At 40.2% G+C, this 17,331-nt stretch overlaps 1 protein-coding gene across 1 annotated transcript in view; it reads left to right on the forward strand.

The window, feature by feature from the left end:
* Nucleotides 1-17,331, forward strand: part of LOC106602686 (cyclin-dependent kinase 2-associated protein 2) — a 299,328-nt gene that overhangs the window by 207,983 nt on the left and 74,014 nt on the right. The window lies entirely within an intron of this gene.

Raw genomic sequence — 17,331 nt, forward strand, 5'->3', positions numbered from 1 at the left:
TGCCTTCAGAAAGTATTCGTAATCATACCCCTTCATTTACTCCACATCTTGTGTTACACCCGGAATTCAAAAAGGATTACATTGATTATTTTCACCTCACCATTTACACACAATAGTCCATAATGACTAAAGGAAAACATGTTTTTAGAAATGTTGGCAAATGTATTGAAAATTAAATACAGAAATATCTCATTTACATAAGTATTCACAGCCCTGAGTCAATACCTGTTAGAATGACCGTCAGCAGCGATTACAGCTTTGTCTTTCTGGGTAAGTCTCTAAGAGCTTTGTATTGAATTGAGCCTGGATTGTAAAATATTTGCACATTATTATTTTTAAAATTCTTCAAGCTCTGTCAAGTTGGTTGTTGATCATTGATAGACAGCCATTTTCAAGTCTTGCCATAGATTTTCAAGACGATTTAAGTCAAAACTGTAACTAGCCACTCAGGAATATTCAATGTCGTCTTGGTAAGCAACTCCAGCGTACAGTATATTTGGCCTTGTGTTTTAGGTTATTGTCCTGCTGAAAGATGACTTTGTCTCCCAGTGTCTGTTGGAAAGCAGTCTGAACCAGGTTTTCCTCTAGTCTGTGTTTAGCTCTATTCCTTTTATTTTAATCCAAGAAAACTCCCTAGTTCTTGCTGATGACTAGCATATCAATAACATGTTGCAGCCACAACCATGATTGCAAATATGAAGAGTGGTACTTAGTGATGCATTGCGTTGGATTTGCCCCAAACATAACTCTTTGTATTCAAGACATAAAGTTAATTTCTTTGCCACATTTCTTGCAGTTCTACTTTAGTGCCTTATTGCAAACAGGATGCATATTTTGTAATATTTTTTATTTTGTGCAGGCTTCCTTCTTTTCACTCTGTCATTTAGGTTAGTATTGTGGAGTAACTACAATGTTGTTGATCCATCCTGTTATCTTCTCTCACAGTCATTAAACAGTGGCATAAAGTACTTAAGTGAAACAAATATTTAAATGACTACTTAAGTCATTTTTTTGTGTATCTGTACTTTACTTTACTATTTATATTTTTGACTACTTTTACTTTTACTTCACTACATTCCAAAATAAAATAATATCCTTTTAACTCCATACATTTTCCCTGACACCCAAAAGTACTCGTTACATTTTGACAGGAAAATGCTCCAATTCACGCACTTATCAAGAGAACATCCCTGGTCATCCCTACTGCCTCTGATCTGACGGACTCACTAAACACAAATGCTTCGTTTTTAAATTAATGTCTGAGTGTTTGAGTGTGCCCCTGGCTGTCCGTAAGTTAAAATAAAACAAGAAAATTGTGCCGTCTAGTTTGCATAATAAGGAATTTTTTATTATCTCGACTTTTACTTTAAATATATTTGAGCAATTCCATTAAAACATTTTAATAAAAACAAATACTTTCACTTTTATTCAAGTAGTATTTTACTTTGTGAGTTTCACTTTTACTTGAGTCATTTTCTATTAACCTCTACGGGATTGGTGTCCCTAAACCGGGATGGTTGTTGCTAACGTGCACTAATGTGATTAGAATGATGTAAGTAACAGCCAACTTTCCAGGACATAGACATGTCTTATATGGGCACAAAGCTTACATTTTTGTTAATCTAACTTGTGTCCAATTTACAGTAGCTATTACAGTGAAACAAAATACCATGCTATTGTTTGAAGAGAGTGCACAACAACAAAACACTTTTCCCGGCAACTGGTTTGATACATTCACCTCTGAAGGTAAATAACGTACTTAAATTCAGTAATCTTGCTCTGATTTGTCATCCTGAGGGTCCCAGAGATAATATGTAGCATAGATTTGTTTGATAAAATAAATGGTTATATTCTATTGTAGGAACTGGGTTCTACAGCTTGAACCCCTGCTGTCTCCCTCTCCCGTAAACTCCCTCTCTTTGTCTGACTGTCTGGACTTTCACTATCTCCTCTCCATCGAACCACACACCAAGGCTTACTCATTTACTAAATGTTGATGAAAGCAGACTTCAGTCTCCTATGTCAGTCTGTTCAAAGCACTGAATAGACCACTGAGTAGAGGTGTTGCACAGGAGTTTTTCAAATGACATTAATTCAATATTCGGTTAGTTTATGTCAATACTCAATACAGAAATCAACAGTGTTGTTTATATTCAAAACTTTTATTTCAGATTTACATCAATGATCTTGCTAAAGGTAGCAAATATACATTTAAAGTATAATGTGTCTACGCAGTTGAATTCCCTGTTAGTGTCTCAGGGTGTTACAATGGTATTTTATTTTATATGTATTTCCTCCTTTATCATCCAGAGTCATTTAACTGTTAAGGAACATTTGTCACGTAACCCAGGGATGAAAACAGTGAAGTATGTGTTAGATGACACAACGTTAAACAAACTGTAAAGATGTACAGTTGTAGTCGGAAGTTTACATACACTTAGGTTGAAGTCATTGAAACTAGTTTTTCAACCACTGCACAAATTTCTTGTTAACAAACTATAGTTTTGGCAAGTCGGTTAGGACATCTACTTTGTGCATGACACAAGTAGTCCAACAATTGTTTACAGATTATTTCACGTATAATTCACTGTATCACAATTTCAGTGGGTCAGAAGTTTACATACATTAAGTTGGCTGTGCCTTTAAACAGCTTGGAAAATTCCAGAAAATTATGTCATGGCTTTAGCAGCTTCTGATAAGCTAATTGACATCATTTGAGTTATTTGCAGGTGTACCCGTGGATGTATTTCAAGGCCTACCTTCAAACTCAGTGCCTCTTTGCTTGACATCATGGGAAAATCAAAAGAAATCAGCCAAGACCTCAGAAAAAGAATTGTAGATGTCCACAAGTCTGGTTCATCCTTGGGAGCAATTTCCAAATGCCTGAAGGTACCACGTTCATCTGTACAAACAATAGTACGCAAGTATAAACACCATGGGACCATGCAGCCGTCATACCGCTCAGGAAGGAGACACGTTCTGTCTCCTAGAGATGAACATTCTTTGGTGCGAAAAGTGCAAATCAATCCCAGAACAACAGCAAAGGACATTGTGAAGATGCTGGAGGAAACAGGTACAAAAGTATTTACATCTCCAGTAAAACGAGTCCTATATTGACATTACTTGAAAGGCTGCTCAGCAAGGAAGAAGCCACTGCTCCAAAACTGCCATAAAAAAGCCAGACTGCGGTTTGCAACTGCACATGGGTACAAAGATTGCACTTTTTGGAGGAATGTCCTCTGGTCTGATGAAACAAAAATAGAACTGTTTGGTCATAATGACCATCGTTATTTATGGAGGAAAAAGGGGGAGGCTTGCAAGGCGAAGAACACCATCCCAACCATGAAGCACGGGGGTGGTAGCATCATGTTGTGGGGGTGCAATGCTGCAGGAGGGACTGGTGCACTTCACAAAGTAGATGGCATCATGAGGTTGGAAATTATGTGGATATATTGAAGCAACATCTCAAGACATCAGTCAGGAAGTTAAAGCTTGGTCGCAAATGGGTCTTCCAAATGGACAATGACCCCAAGCATAATTCCAAAGTTGTGGCAAAATGGCTTAATGACAACAAAGTCAAGGTATTGGAGTGGTCATCACAAAGCCCTGACCTCAATCTTATACAACATTTGTGGGCAGAACTGTAAAAGCGTGTGCGAGCAAGGAGGCCTAGAATGACCCAAGTTAAACAATTTAAAGGCAATGCTTCCAAATACTAATTGAATTTATGTAAACTTCTGACCCACTGGGAATGTGATGAAAGAAATTAAAGCTGAAATAAATCATTCTCTCTACTATTATTCTAACATTTCACATTCTTAAAATAAAGGGGTGATCCTAATTGACCTAAGAAAGGGAATTTTTACTCTGATTAAATGTCAGGAATTTTGAAAAACTGAGTGTAAATGTATTTGCCTAAGGTGTATGTAAACTTCCGACTTCAACTGTACCTTTGATTCAGCATCATAAAAGGAAAGCATCTGTCTGGCACAATCTAAGAACACTCCCAGTGTTGTAAGAATTGTTTTTCCAGATCCTGGTAGATTTAGAAATATTAAAGGGCTTTCATTTCCAAATTCTGGTATTTGAGGTTCAGCAGGTACATAATTACCTTTTTTATTTTTCATATGTAAAAATCCAGAAACCATTCTCAGGGTTAAGGGGACAACAGTCCTTGTCAGAGTGGCTATGTCTGTGGCTACACCAACATACCATGACTGTTTCTCTTTGCTAAAAATGGAATCTTCCCTCACCTTCACTTCCCAGTATAACTGTCCAGAGCTGAATCTGTCCTCAATAAAGACATGAAGAGCTATGGGAACATCCGCTACTTTTGAGTCCCTACAAAAAAAACTTTCTACCTGCATGCATGTCTAGGTTAGGGTGAGCAGACGTTGGGTCCAGAGGGATGTCCACTAAAAAAAGAGAACAAGATTTGGTGAATTCATTCACTCACATGGTTTGCTGATATGGATATTACTTGAAGGTATTACCATGTAATGATACTATGTTAGTTCTTTGTTCATGTGTCCTACCTTTGAATCTCTTCACTTCGCCCCATTCTGCAAATGAACAAAGAGTATTCTGTTAACTATTTTGTGTGTGTTCTACTGAGGATGGGCCTCTGGGAGATAACACTGACAGAGGAGATTTATGATGTCTTTTGGGTAATAAAACCTAAAGAGCATTCCAGAGCATGAGTTAATGATTCTGTTCTATACCGAACCAGGGAGAGATTGTTCCAGTTTGGAGTCGGAGGGCCAGACCCTGGTCTCTATACAATGAAAACTGTTGACACAGCAGATACTGTCTGCTATGTATTATAGGTATCTTTCATACAGATCTTAACCTTGTGACCCATTCTATATATCTGTTGAAAATAATGTAGGTTGAAAGGGGTGTATCTTGGCTAATAAAGACCTTTGTACTTTTGTCTCGGGGCTTTGAACGAATCATCTAAGCGTGAATCGTCGACCAGCCATGACCAGCCATCATTATCATAGAGCACTCAATCGATACACTTTATATGTGTGCGTTGTATTGACCTGCTCCCTTATTAATAAGTGATTAAAGATTTAGTTTATGTATAACTCTAACTTGTGTGATAAGTTTGTCTCTCCTCATTTGATAGTAAAGAAATTAACCACCACACTGTGCTTGTGGGGCGAATAAGTTCTAAAAACCTAGATAAAATAATAAAATAATGAAAAGGTATGTCAATAGAAATGTACCTTTCAGAACACATTTCTTCTGTGTAGTTGTTTCCTTGGCAGTTTGCATACCACATTCTGCATGAGTAAAACGTGATTATTGACATATTATTTCTCCAGGCCCACCCCTCAGTTGTTTACAAAAACAGAGGTGGGGTGAACGCTTTGTTCTTGTTTCAATTAAGGACTCTTTAATAGAACAGTATCTCCCATATACAAAATAGAAAATCTATTTTAAATTTGTACACCACCTTCCTGAATTTCATTCTAAACGTATTTTTGTCAATTGCATCTCAGTGCTTGAGGCATTACTACAGACACCCTGGTTTGAATCCAGGCTGTATCACAACCGGCCATGATTCGGAGTCCCATAGGGCGGCGCACAATTGGCCCAGTGTCATCTGGGTTTGGCCGGTGTAGGCCGTCATTGTAAAAAAGAATATGTTCTTAATTGACTTGCCTAGTTAAATAAAGGTTCAATTAAAAAATATACACTACCATTCAAAGTTTGGGCTCACTTAGAAATGTCCTTGTTTTTGAAAGAAAAGCAAAAAATATTACATTGTAGACATTGTTAATGTTGTAAATGACTATTGTAGCTGGAAACAGAAGAATCTTTATGGAATATCTACATAGGCGTACAGAGGCCCATTATCAGCAACCATCACTCCTGTGTTCCAATTGCACATTCTGTTAGCTAATCCAAGTTTATCATTTTAAAAGGCTAATTGATCATTACAAAACCCTTTTGAAATTATGTTAGCACATCTGAAAACTGTTGTTCTGATTAAAGAAGCAATAAGACTGGCCTTTTTTAGGCTTGTTGAGTATCTGGAGCATCAGCATTTGTGGGTTTGATTACAGGCTCAAAATGGCCAGGAACAAAGGACTTTCTTCTGAAACTCGTCAGTCTATTATTGTTCTGAGAAATGAAGGCTATTCCATGCGAGAAATTGCCAAGAAACTGAAGATCTCGTACAACGCTGTACACCTTTTTGGTTACTACATGATTCCATGTGTGTTATTTCATCGTTTTGATGTCTTCATTACTTTCCTACAATGTAGAAAATAGTAAAAAAATAAATAAATGGAATTAGTAGGTGTGTCCAAACTTTTGACTGGTACTGTTTGTGTAGAAATACACACAATAGTTAACTATATAGAAGTAATACCTGGCCTCTCAGTAGACACTGTTTTATCGGAAATGCAATGACACTCATTTTAATTTAGGTCGGTTATGGAATATTACTTTGTTAAAATGTATTGCATTATATCAGAGATGTTTTCAATGTCCTCATCAAACATAATAAGAATCTTAACGTTCACTTAAGTTGAATTTTCATTCTTAAATTGACATCTATGCATGACCTGGTGAAATGTTGACTTAAGTGGAAGTAAACCAGGCGGCGAATCGCATCTCTGCATGTCTGTCAGACATATCAGTGTGGATGACGGATCACCAGCTCAAGCTGAACCTCGGCAAGACGGAGCTGCTCTTCCTCCCGGGGAAGGACTGCCCGTTCCATGATCTCGCCATCACGGTTGACAACTCCCTTGTGTCCTCCTCCCAGAGTGCTAAGAACCTTGGCGTGATCCTGGACAACACCCTGTCGTTCTCCACTAACATCAAGGCGGTGACCCGATCCTGTAGGTTCATGCTCTACAACATTCGCAGAGTACGACCCTGCCTCACACAGGAAGCGGCGCAGGTCCTAATCCAGGCACTTGTCATCTCCCGTCTGGATTACTGCAACTCGCTGTTGGCTGGGCTCCCTGCCTGTGCCATTAAACCCCTACAACTCATCCAGAACGCCGCAGCCCGTCTGGTGTTCAACCTTCCCAAGTTCTCTCACGTCACCCCGCTCCGCCGCTCTCTCCACTGGCTTCCAGTTGAAGCTCGCATCCGCTACAAGACCATGGTGATTGCCTACGGAGCTGTGAAGGGAACGGCACCTCCATACCTTCAGGCTCTGATCAGGCCCTACACCCAAACAAGGGCACTGCGTTCATCCACCTCTGGCCTGCTGGCCCCCCTACCTCTGAGGAAGCACAGTTCCCGCTCAGCCCAGTCAAAACTGTTCGCTGCTCTGGCACCCCAATGGTGGAACAAGCTCCCTCACGACGCCAGGACAAGCGGAGTCAATCACCACCTTCCGGAGACACCTGAAACCCCACCTCTTTAAGGAATACCTAGGATAGGATAAAGTAATCCTTCTAACCCCCCCCCCCCCCCTTAAAAGATTTAGATGCACTATTGTAAAGTGGTTGTTCCACTGGATATCATAAGGTGAATGCACCAATTTGTAAGTCGCTCTGGATAAGAGCGTCTGCTAAATGACTTAAATGTAATGTAAATGTTAAGATTTGTCCCTAAATGATTAGACAACGCTTAATAACATCTGCATTTGCATCTTTCTTTGATGTTGAGAATCTGATAAACCCTGCAGGAGGAAGAAAAGTACACAGTCAATGTATATCTAAATAACACATTGTAAATGATATGGAGTGCTCAATCAATGCAGTAGTACATGAAACATTTTAAAGCAACAATTTGGTGAATGATAGGCATACACTTTAAGCACTGACAAAAATCCCTATAAACACAACGTAAATATGTATGTTTGTGGAGAAGAATAATGTAGCTCAGCCTATTTTATCAGTATATTAGTACTATTAATAGACCATCAATAGACTGTTTATATTTCCATTTACGTGTTATCTTGTTGACATACCAGTTTTTTTGTTCCAGATGAAGAGTCCAATGACAGTAAAGATGACTAGCAGTAAAATAACCAGAGTCGTGATGAAGGCTCCAAGACTCCAATGTCCTGTACAAAGGATTTATCAAACCACTTAAACATTTTCAAAATCTGTATTGAAAATCCGAAGTGAGTCTTATTTCTTACGTTTATGATGTTGTCTTTTGGTAGATACAGTAACTCAAGACAACATATTTGAGGACTTCACCGGTCCACCTGTACCCGAAAAGCCGGGTTGGACCTAATTGTCATGGGACTCGGGTATTTGTAATTATAACTGATTTGCCCGTAAGGACCTGTACTGACCCGAACGCGACTGGTGCTGTAGAGAGAGAGTGAAAATTGTAACATTTTTGCTGCTGCTCTTGCTTTTCACGAAAGTGGTGTGTGAAGCTTGCTGTTGTTGCCGCCAATCACAAGTCATCAAAGCATCACTATAGTAAAAGAGCCTCCCTGTGTGGCAAGCAAGTTAAGAGATACAGGTAATTGCCAAAACAAAGGAAACACCGACATAAAGTGTCTTAATGGGAACAACGGCAAATTCCAAAAATGTGTCTAAGTTCGTAAACCGCTCTAACTTGTTGTTGGACTGTCTGTCAAAGTGAGGACCTCTCTCACTCAGGGAGAGCAAGGTAGAGCTAGAGCGAATGTTATGTCACAGGGTTATGCAGCCCCCCACTCACTGCAGTGCTAGACAGAACTTTATGGAAAAAAACGACTAAAAAACGACTAAAATAAACATTCTGTCACAGTGAAAATACTATATTCGGGAAGTCAAATCAGTTGTGAGACATGGCCTATACATTTTATGTGATATATGTGGGTCTCAGGTTGTAAGGGCTGTCGTCGGAAGAAGACCAAGGTGCAGCGGAGTTAGTGTTCATCTTGACATTTAATTCAAACAAAGTGAACACTATACAAAGAAACAGGAAAACCGACAGCCAAACAGTACTGACAGGAAACACACTGAACAGAAACAATTACCCACAAAACCCAAAGGAAAAACATGCTACTTATGTGTGACTCCCAATCAGCAACAACAAACTTCAGCTGTGCCTGATTGGGAGCCAACACACACACACGGCCCAAAACAAAGAAATACAAAAACATTGAAAAATGAACATAGAACACCCACCCAATGTAACACCCTGGCCTAACCAAAATAAAGAACAAAAATCCCTCTCTATGGCCAGGTGTCACGTCCTGACCAGTATAGAGTATATTTGGTTATTGTAGTTTGGTCAGGACGTGGCAGAGGGTTGTTGATGTATGTTTATGGGGTTTGTCACTGGTCTATGTCTGTGTTTCTATGTCTAGTTGATTGGGGTTGGACTCTCAATTGAAGGCAGGTGTGTTGAGTTGCCTTTGATTGGGAGTCCTATATAGTAGGGTGTGTTTGTCTTTGTGTTTCGTGGGTAGTTGTATTTCGCACTGCGAGTGAATGTATAGCCTGTGAAACTGTCACTAGTCGTTCGTAGTGTTCTTGTTTTCACGTGTTCACCTTTATTTAATAAATGAAGATGATGAGCACGCAACCCGCTGCGTATTGGTCCACTTTCTCTGACAGTGACTTCAACATATCGTCAGAAGACGAGGTTCGTGACACCAGGGCGTTACAAGTGGTACTCAGTGTTGTGTTGGATTTGCCCAAAACTCTTTGTATTCAGGAGAAAGGTTTCATTTCTTAACCACATTTTTTGAAGAATTACTTTAGTGCCTTATTGCAAACAAGATGCATGTTTTTAAATATGTGTATTATGTACAGGCTTCCTTTTCACCCTGTCATTTGTTATTATTGTGGATCATCTACAATGTTGTTGATCAATCCTCAGTTATCTACTATCACAGGCATTAAACCTGTGAAAAAAATGTAATCACCATTGGCCTCATGGTGAAATCCCTGAGCGGTTTCCTTCCACTCCAGAAACTAAGTTAGGAAGGGCGCCTGTATCTTTGTAGTGACTGGGTGTATTGATACACCATCCAAAGTGTAATTAATAATTGCACAATGCTCACAGGGATATTCAATGTCTGCCAATAGGTGCCCTTCTTTGCGAACCATTAGAAAACCTCCCTGTTCTTTGTGCTCTAATCTGTGCTTGAAATTCACTGCTCGACTAAGGCGCCATACATATATGTGTGGGGTACAGAGATGGTGTATTATTTAGAAATCAATTTAAACACTATTATGGCACACAGAGTTAGTCCGTGCAACTTATTATGTGACCTATTAAGCACAATTTTACTCCTGAACTTTTTTAGGCTTGCCATAAAAAAAGGTTTGAATACTTAATGACTCAAGACATTGTTTTTAATTTTTTCTTAAATTGTAAACATTTCTAAAAACGTAATTCCACTTTGACATTATGGGTTATTGTGTATATATCAGTGACACAACATCTACATTTAATCCATTAAAATTCATGCTATAATACAACAAAATGTGTGAAAAGTCAAGGGGTGTGAATACTTTCGGAAGGCACTGTAGCTGCCCATTCCACATTGTCTACATAAGCATAGTGCAGTCTTCAGTCCCTTAACCTTTACTGTGAGGAAGACACTGGCCCTCCAGGATTGTGTGATCTTTATAAACTCAGCAAAAAAAGAAACATCCCTTTTTCAGGACCCTGTCTTTCAAAGATAATTCATAAAAATGTAAATAACTTCACAGATCTTCATTGTAAAGGGTTTAAACACTGTTTCCCGTGCTTGTTCAATGAACCATAAACAATTAATGAACATGCACCTGTGGAATGGTCGTTAAGACACCAACAGCTTACAGAAGGTCACTTAAGGTCACAGTCATGATTACTTAGGACACTAAAGAGGCCTTTCTATTGACTCTGAAAAACACCCAAATAAAGATGCCCAGGGTCCCTGCTCATCTGCGTGAACTTGCCAGGCATGCTACAAGGAGGCATGAGGACTGCAGATGTGGCCAGGGAAATAAATTGCAATGTCCGTACTGTGAGACGCCTAAGACAGCACTACAGGGAGACAGGACGGACAGCTGATCGTCCTCATAGTGGCAGACTCTCACCAGACATCACTAGCAACAATGTCACCTATGGGCACAAACCCACTGTCGCTTTACCAGACAGGACTGGCAAAAAGTGCTCTTCACTAATGAGTCGCGGTTTTGTCTCACCAGGGGTGATTGTCGGATTCGCGTTTATTGTCGAAGGAATGAGCGTTACACCGAGGCCTGTACTCTGGAGCGATATCAATTTGGAGGGTCTGTCATGGTCTGGGGCGGTGTGTCACAGCATCATCGGACTGAGCTTGTTGTTATTGCAGGCAATCTCAAAACTGTGCGTTACAGGGTAGGCTTCCTCCTCCCTCATGTGGTACCCTTCCTGCAGGCTCATCCTGACATGACCCTCCAGCATGACAATGCCACCAGACATACTTCTCATTCTGTGCGTGATTTCCCCCCCCCCTTTGTTCAGGGACACATTATTCAATTTCTGTTTGTCACATGGCTGTGGAACTTGTTCAGTTCATGTCTCAGTTGTTGAATCTTGTTATGTTCATACAAACATTTACACATGTTAAGTTTGCTGAAAATAAACGCAGTTGACAGTGAGAGGACGTTTCTTTTTTTGCTGCGTTTACAACTGGGCAGGTCAGTTGAAGTCACCAGACCAGTACCAGTGCACCTCCAATCTCTCCACATTAAATAGAGGATAGAGATAGAGCAGTTCCACCGGGTCAAGACCGGAACATGAGGGAACAACAAGGTGAAGACTGCTGGGGTAGGAGGGAGATGTAGTGCTTGTAAGAGGAAGTGCAAATCAATTTAATAGGGCATTATAACACATTGCTTCACAAGGCTTTATAAACCCTGGTCTGAATCCTCTATGACTATGGTTATAGATGTTGATGAGCAGTTATTACTGCCTGTGTGGTGCATTGTAATTCATTATGTATAGCTCATAAGACATACATATGCTTATGGATTATGAAGAGGATAAGTGTTACTAAACAATATGTATATGGAAGAAATAGGAGCTTTTGAAACTAGCAAACAGTTGATATGCTCACCAGGACTTTGAGCTGCCATGAGGACTGAGAGCTGCCAGTATCATCAAACTCAGCCACACTCCTGTCGTAAAGATCAGAACATCACTCTGATGACAATATCATCATAATTGCAGGTAAGAGAAGAAGTTTAATTTATTGCGTCATTAAACACAGGGTGCAATTTTCAGTATGTTGCACATCGCTAAACGTAACCCTGGTCATTTGATTCAATTCCACGTTGTGTCTCAAAGCTAAAACCATTAGGTCATACAACCAATGTGTAGGAACCCTTGAACAAATAGACTGTGTTATACTGAACTTTGGACCTTCAGCTGTTAGATAAGTTTTATCTTATGACTGCTGTTATTACTGCTATAAAAACGTACACAATGGGAGCCATTGCTGAAATATAGTCACTAGTGAAAATGCTTGACATCGGCAAAGTCTGGGGAGTTTTTCAGTCTATCCCAGTCTGACGTCCCCACATGCTTCAAGATGGCCACCATTGTTCCAGTACCCAAGAAGGCAAAGATAACTGAACTAAATTACTATCGCCCCGTTGAACTCACTTCTGTCATCATGAAGACTTTTGAGAGACTATCACCTCCACCTTACCTGTCACCCTAGACCCACTTCAATTTGCAAACCACCCCAATGGGTCCACAGATGATGCAATCGCCATCACACTGCACACTGCCCTATCCCACCTGGACAAGAGGAATACCTGTTCATTGACTACATCTCAGCATTCTACACCATAGTACCCTCCAAGCTCATCATTAAGTTTGAGGCCGAAGGTCTCAACCCCGCCCTGTGCAATTGGGTCCTGGACTTCCTGACGGGCCGCCCCGCAGGTGGTGAAGGTAGGAAACAACATCTCCACTTCGCTGATCCTCAACACTGGGGCTCCACAAGGGTGTGTGCTCAGCCCCCTTCTTTACTCCCTGTTCACCCATGACTGCGTGGCCATGCACGCCTCCAACTCAATCATCAAGTTTGCAGATGACACAACAGTGGTAGGCTTGATTACCAACAACGATGAGACAGCCTATAGGGAGGAGGCGAGGGCACTCAGAGTGTGGTGTCAGGAAAACAACCTCTCACTCAACATCACCAAAACAAAGGAGATGATCGTGGACTTCAGGAAACAGCAGAAGGAGCACCCCCCATCCACATCGACGGGACAGAAGTGGAGAAGGTGGAAAGTTACTACCTGCCCTCCTGGACACCTACAGCACCCGATGACAACAACCACCTGAGCCATTGCCTGTTCACCCCACTACCATCCAGAAGGCGAGGTCAGTACAGGTGCATCAAAGCTGGGACCGAGAGACAGAAAAATTGCTAATATCTCAAGGCCATCAGACTGTTAAACAGCCATCACTAACAGAGTGGGGCTGCTGCCTACATACAGACTTGAAATCATTGGCCACATTAATAAATGGAACACTAGTCACTTTAATAATGCCACTTTAATAGTGTTTACATATATTGCAATACTCATTTCATATGTATATACTGTTTTTTATACCATCTATTGCATCTTGCCTATGCTGCTCTGTCATTGCTCATCCATATATTTATATGTATTTTTTTCTCTTATTCCATTCCTTTACTTAGATTTGTGTGTATTATGTAGTTGTTGTGGAATTGTTAGATTACTTGTTAGATATTGCAGAACTAGAAGCACAAACTTTTTGCTAAACTCACAATAACATCTGCTAACCATGTATGTGACCAATAACATTTGATTTGATTTGATGTGTTTCTAACATGTATTGACTAAGGGGGGTTAAGACTTACAGTTGAAGTCGGAAGTTTATATACACTTAGGTTGGAGTCATTAAAACTAGTTTTTTCAACCACTCCACAAATTTCTTGTTTACAAACTATAGTTTTAGCAAGTCGGTTAGGACTTCTACTTTGTGCATGACGAAAGTAGTTTTCCAACAATTGTTTACAAACAGATTATTTCACTTATAATTCACTGTATCACAATTCCAGTGGGTCAGAAGTTTACATGCAGTAAGTTGACTGTGCCTTTAAACAGTTGTAAAATTCCAGAAAATGATGTCATGGCCTTAGAAGCTTCTGATAGGCTAATTGACATAATTTGAGTCAATTGGAAGGGTACCTGTGGATGTATTTCAAGGCCTACCTTAAAACTTTACTTGACATCATGGGAAAATCAAAAGAAATCAGCCAAGACCTCAGAAAAAAAATTGTATACCTCCACAAGTCTGGTTCATCCTTGGGAACAATTTCCAAATGCCTGAAGGTACCACATTCATCTGTACAAACAATAGTACGCAAGTATAAACACCATGGGACCACGCAGCCATCATACATCTCAGGAAGGAGACGCATTCTGTCTCCTAGAGATGAACACACTTTGGTGCGAAAAGTGCAAATCAATCCCAGAACAACAGCAAGGGACCTTGTGAAGATGCTGGAGGAAACAGGTACAAAAGGCTCTATATCCACAGTAAAAACGAGTCCTATATCGACATAACCTGAAAGGCGGCTCAGCAAGGAAGAAGCCACTGCTCCAAAACCGCCCATAAAAAAAGCCAGACTGCAGTTTGCAACTGCACATGGGGACAAAGATCGTACTTTTTGGAGAAATGTCCTCTGCTCTGATGAAACAAAAATAGAACTGTTTGGCCATAATGACCCTCGTTATGTGTGGAGGAAAAAGGGGGAGCCTTGCAAGCCGAAGAACTTCATCCCAACTGTGAAGCACGGGGGTGGCAGCATCATGTTGTGGGGGTGCTTTGCTGCAGGAGGGACTGGTGCACTTCACAAAATACACTGCGTGCACAATTATTAGGCACGTGAGTATTCTGATCTTGTCATTGTTTCTATTCACATTTTCAGACTCCAAACCATATTAATTTGAATTGTTATTGGATTTAATCATTTTCAAGTGATATGTATTTGTGTAATGAAGGAGGGTGTGGCGAAAGTGAATAACACCTTATATCAAGGTGTGCATAATTATAAGGCAGCCTCATTACCTCAGGTAAAATGGGCCAAAAAAGAAATTTAACTGACACTGAAAAGCCAAAAATGTAAAATGCCTTTCAGACGGATGCGACACTCTTTAAATAGCTAAACTATTGAGGTGTGACCACCGGACATTTAAACGTTTTGTTGCGAATAGTCAACTGGGGTGCAAAAAAAGGCATGGGGAAGAAAAGGCGCAAAAGACTTGAGAAGAATTAAACGTCAAACTATCAGGAACCCATTATCCTCCAGTGCCACCGTATTCCAGAACTGCAACCTACCTGGAGTGTTCAGAAGTACAAGGTGTCAAGTGCTCAGAGGTCAAGAAGACTGAAACAAGACCACCACTGAATAAGATTCACAAGTTGAAGCGTCAAGATTGGGCAAAGAAATACCTGAGACAGATTTTTCAAAGGTTTTATGGACAGATGAAATGAAAGTGACTCTTGATGGACCAAATGGATGGGCCCGTGGCTGGATCAGTAATGGACACAGGGCACCACTTTGAGTCAGGTACCAGCAAGGTGAAGGAGGGGTACTGGTATGGGCTGCTATCATTGAGGATGAGGTAGTTGGACCTTTTCGGGTTGAAGATGGACTGAAACTCAACTCCCAAACCTACTGCCAGTTTCTGGAAGATTCTTTTGTCAAACAGTGGTACAGGAAGAAGTCCTCAGCATTCTAGAAGGTCATGATCTTTATGCAGGACAATGCTCCATCACATGCATCCAAGTACTCCACTTGCTATCCAGCAAGGGCATCAACGATGCCTGAATAATGACCTGGCCTCCTTCCTCAACTGACTTAAATCCTATTGAGAACTTGTGGGCCCTTCTCAAACATGAGATTTACAGTGATGGAAGACAATACACCTTTTTGAACAGCATTTGGGAGGCTGTGGTTGCTGTTTCAGCTAAACTTGATCGTGAACAGATCAAGAAACTGACAGACTCTATGGATGGAAGGCTCATGGCAGTTATTGAAAATAAGGGTGGCTATATTGGTCACAGAATATTTTTGAAAGGCCAAAAATGTTATATAATTGTCATTTTGTGTTACTTATCTGTTACACTTACTCTAAAAATTGAGAATAAACAAGTGAGTTGAGAGATTATTTTTGTAATTTAGTTGCCTAATAATTCTGCACACTAATAGTTGCCTAATAATTGTGCACACTTATATATTTCCCTGAGAAAGACAAAACTCACATTTCCTTTGTTAAACATTCAGGTTTGAGGTTCAATAACATTTTGGATTGACTGAGAGCATTGCGTTTGTTCAACAATAAAATTAATCCCGAGGAATACAATTTTCCTAATAATTCTGCACGCAGTGTAGATGGCATCATGAGGTAGGAAAATTTGTTAGGAAGTTAAAGCTTGGTCGCAAATGGGTCTTCCAAATGGACAATGACTCCAAGCATACTTCCAAAGTTGTGGCAAAATGGCTTAAAGACAACAAAGTCAAGGTATTGAGTGGCCATCAATAAGCCTTGACCTCAATCCCATAGAAAATTTGTGGGCAGAACTGAAAAAGTGTGTGCGAGCAAGGAGGCCTACAAACATGACTCAGTTACACCAGCTCTGTCAGGAGGAATGGGCCAAAATTCACCCAACTTATTGTGGGAAGCTTGTGGAAGGCTACCCGAAACGTTTGACTCAAGTTAAACAATTTAAAGGCAATGCTACCAAATACTAATTGAGTGTATGTAAACTTTTGACCCACTAGGAATGTGATGTAAGAAAAAAAAGCTGAAATAAATCATTCTCTCTACTATTATTCTGACATTTCACATTCTTAAAATAAAGTGGTAATCCTAACTGACCTAAGAAAGGGATTTTTTACTAGGATTAAATGTCAGGAATTGTGAAAAACTGAGTTTAAATGTATTTGTCTAAGGTGTATGTACATGTCCCGTGTATATATATTTTTATATATTTTTCTTCGCATATCTTTTAAATATTTTTTTCTAAACCTAAACTTCAAAATACTCTCCTGCAACCCGCCTCATCCAATGTGGTGTGGATCTGTTTTTTCTAAAGTATTTTTATTTACCTCGAATCCGGAATCCCCCAACAGAAGCTAGCCAGCTCACTAGCAACTAGATAGTAGTCAGCTAACCACTGCTAGCTGTCATCTGCTAACCTTAAGCTCGGAAAGCTCTCGCCAGTTTGTACAACGTGACTCAAACATGAGCATACCGGACCTATTTTCTCTCCATATCCTCGGATTCAAACCGCAAGCTCTGGTCATTTTCACCTGGATCATCGCAGCTAGCTTGCTGCTATCCGTGTGACTACTCCGGCTAACGTCGGTCCCGAAGCAAGCACAAA

The sequence above is a fragment of the Salmo salar genome, chromosome 04, assembly GCF_965601325.2.
Source record: "Salmo salar chromosome 04, fSalSal1, whole genome shotgun sequence".
NCBI classification, from domain to species: Eukaryota; Metazoa; Chordata; class Actinopteri; order Salmoniformes; family Salmonidae; genus Salmo; species Salmo salar.